This window comes from Cupressus sempervirens, chromosome 3 (genome assembly GCF_028749045.1).
Source record: "Cupressus sempervirens isolate cs-2001-9-10 chromosome 3, ASM2874904v1, whole genome shotgun sequence".
Taxonomy (NCBI): Eukaryota; Viridiplantae; Streptophyta; class Pinopsida; order Cupressales; family Cupressaceae; genus Cupressus; species Cupressus sempervirens.
In genome coordinates this window covers 1,113,063,335-1,113,067,313 of record NC_143120.1, presented here as the reverse complement: position 1 = coordinate 1,113,067,313, position 3,979 = coordinate 1,113,063,335, and positions in this window count along the sequence as shown.

Here is a 3,979-nt window from a genome sequence, read left to right as displayed (position 1 = left end):
TGTATTTTTTGATGATTGGAATCTCAATAATGATGCCAGTATATTCTCTACGTGTGGGTGGCTTTTGTCTTCATCAAAATTTTGTTTAACATTGCTGTAGTTTGACCGAAAAACTTAATTTTTTTTATCAATTTTAGTTTGCTTTGTCCCACATTTGTGGGTTAAGTGCTCAAAGCACTCTATAAAAACAAATGTCTGCTTATTCTAAAGCAAATGTGAGCCTATCAATGGTCTTGTAGGAATGTGTTTCGTGCACCTGGAATGATGTGTAGCTGTGGTCATTTGTAGGGTGTATGAGTTAGGTGGGAGAAATTTGTAGTTGCCCACAGATTTATTAAAATAATCCTTGCGAAATAAAATATATCCACAAAAAATGTAGAGCTAAGCTGGGGTGTCACTACCTGGTTCAGCCAAAAAAAAATTCTCTGACTAGCCAATTGAGAAATAATTCCAATTTTTTTTTTGTAGAGAATAAAATTAATTTAGATCTGAAACACAATTAACCAGATCAATTAAATGATCATACCCAAACTGCAAATTAGGGCCTCCAAGTTTTGATTTGCAAAATTTTTTTGCCTTACGATCAACTTTCACCCAGCATAGGCAAATTTATAGTCAATCTTCACTAAATTGACACTCTAAATGTAACAGTGAGGTCAGATATAGCTCTAGATGCTCCCGATTTCTACAGATCCTCCAGATTCATGTTGAGGTGCTAAAACATGAATAGTCTCCAATTACTGTGTAGAGAATCTCTCTCAGCTCTAATAGCATGTAAGAATTTGGCTAGGCTAGAATTCACCCAAGAACTAAAGAACTCAACACAAGCACATAGTAGACCAATAGACAGAGTATGATCAGAATGATGATATTTATTCAATATGCCAGCTTGAGAGTACACTGGGAGTGCCTATATATAAAGGCCTCAAGAGAGCTTCTAGAATGCATAGAAGTTAGCATCATGATAAGTCATACAACCAAGCACATGTCCATCAGATATGGGTTATCCTCCATTAATCATAGAATTAAGTGCAATGATTTGGGGATAAGCCTACAATGCTGTAGCACACAAATAAGTGGTGTAGACAACATGTGCTATATGAGGAGTGTAGATAACTGTGTTGTCAACATGAAAACTAAGTGAATGATGCAAACTCCCATGTTGTAGAAACCATGTGCAAAATTAGAGTTGCATAACTCAATGAGAGTACACAAACTCCCAAGTGTCTCACCTAAATAAATAATAAAATAATGCAAAATAATTAAATAATGCATTAACCTAAGTAAACTTAAGTAAGTGTAATAAGTAAATACTTATTTACACCAACAAAAATGTTTTAGGGTATTCAAAAGCAAGTCCTACAATCTTAAGGATTTTAGGAATGATAAATTAGATCCTAAAAGTAAAGAAGGTATATTTGTTAGATATTCCACAAGAAGTAAAGCTTATAAGTGTTTAACTATGAACACTAACAAAGTTGTGGAAAGTGCAAATGTGAAGTTTGATTAATATATAGAGGTATATTAAGCTGAACCTATGAATGAACTAGAGGAGTACAAATAGTTTGTATACTTTTATGAAGGTATGCCTACTGATGAAGATGTTGTAAATTAAGTTTCAAATTAACAGCAAGTTCAAGTGACTGCCGAGTCACATACAATGAATTTTGAGTTGCATTAAAGAACCAAGCTACAGTCAATTGTGTTATTGAATCTATTATATTTCATGTTTATATTTTTGCAAAGTTGTTTTGACCTAGGATAGTAACCTACAAAGTTTAAGTATTGTATGATCTAATGGATGCATGCATGACAATGTTTTATGGATATGGGTCTACTAACCATTAAAAGGTTTTATTTGTACATTTGGACCTTGGATAACTGATTCACCCCCCCACCCTCTCAATTATTATAAAGAATTCCAAAAATTGAGAAGACTAGATTGATTTGTTGAAGAGTCTCCAAGAGAATCAAGATCAAAGATGAAAGTGAAGAACTTATCAATCATTTAGCATTAGGATCGAATAGAGATCTAAACCAACAAAAGTGAGTTATAATCACACAAACCAAAACCTAGTGTTTTCTTTGTAGTCACTGTAAATAGTTTGTATTTAAATCTTTTTAACAGAGATTTACGTAACAATCATTTGAAGACTTAACAACCTATGTACATCCTTTAACTAGGTAATGTTAGAAATAACAATGGGAAAGAAAACTCTGAGGGGGGGTGAATCAACACTTCAAAATTTTAACCATAAAACATTCACCACACATCCATCTCATAATTTTGCATGTAAATTGAAATAGCTAACTACACATATTCATCCATTGCATGAAACAAATAACACATGCCACAATAAATTTGTTACCCAGAAACCATCCAATGAGAAGGTAAAATTGCACTGGGGATGACGACCATAAATCTTCAGTACTATAGTTGTAAAGTGTAGCCAATTATGGTTACAATAAGCTTGACCATAAACTATGATCTATAGATCATCTTGTATTCTTATATCTCCTCCAATATCTTCTCCCCCTTTTTAAACATTAATGCTAAAGATCTATGCCATATGTATTCACATAGTAATGCCAAAATGAGACAAGAAGTCTGAATGTACCTTTAGTATGATTGCCAAAGTCTTGTCCTAGTTTTCTTGCAAGACCTTGCATGTGTGCAATGCCACTTGTACTTTTGTTAAAAGTTCAATCATATGGTTTGCAATAGAGAAATTATTATCATGGATGAGAGTTTTTGAATAACCAATATGCTTTTGTAGTGGATCCATGTTAGGGAGTATCATATTTTGAATATCTACCAAAGTAGATCTTATTTTGGCCTTTACTTTAAGAAATTCTCCTTGTACGTCTATCAAAAATCTAATCCTTTTGAAATGGGAAGAGCCTGAACTCGAGTCAAGCTATAATTGATGAGCTCTTGCCTTAAGATATTCATCAATCTTAGATAATTTTTCTTTTATTTCTTTTGTAAAGCTTGGAATATCACATAATTTACCAAAAAGTAAAGTTACATTTGTACAAGAATTTTTGAGAGAACCCAAAATAGCAGATAATCTACTTGGTAAATGGAAATCTTTTGAGAAATAAGTTCTAAGACCTTATTCTCAAACTTCTTCTCTACTTTCTATAATAATTTATCTTGTCCATCTAGATCTTCATTATACTTCTGGACTGCTTCTACCAACTGATACAAAACTAGCTAAGAAGAATCAATCTGTATACCTATAGCCTTTGTCAAAATATTCTTGGCATCCCCAATGATTTTTAATTCTTTATCTCTTTCCTCCCTTAGCCTTTTTTGTTTGGCTTTCTTTTGAAGTAACTCTCTAAAGGTCTGCATTTGATTAGGATTGAGTTTTGAAATATCTCAATTTGGAATCACAATTTCCTCATCAAGATCAACATCCTCCTCTTTTTCTTTACCTTTGTCCAAAAATTTTGTGCTTAGTTGAGGCTTGGTTTCAACTTTCCTTGCTTTTATTGCTTGTGTACTTGGAATGGAAACAATAGTAGAAATAGTGGGGCTTGCTACAAAAATTGATACTACACTTGTTGTAGAAATACTAGTAGAAGTACCTGTTAAAGCCAAAATTTATGTATCCCAAACTATTGAAGAGGGAAGATTTTTCAGCTCAATAGATGAAGTACTTGGTACTTCAGTTGATGTTGTGCTGAGCTATACTAGTGCAAAAATTTATTAGATGGTCATGGTTGGAGTGTTGGAGACAATCAATCCTACAGAGACTATCTCCATGCTTGATGTTGTCACTATTTTTCTTGAAGAGTGAGGAAGTGAGGCAATAACTACTGCAACAATCTTGACTAGGTTAGTTTCCTCAACATCTTGTGTTCCTTCCTTGGTAGCCTCTTGCTCTTGTTCCTCTTTATCATCCTCATTATGAAAATGCGTTACCTCTTCATCATTTTTCTCTTCATCCTTTTCTTGATCATCATCTTCATC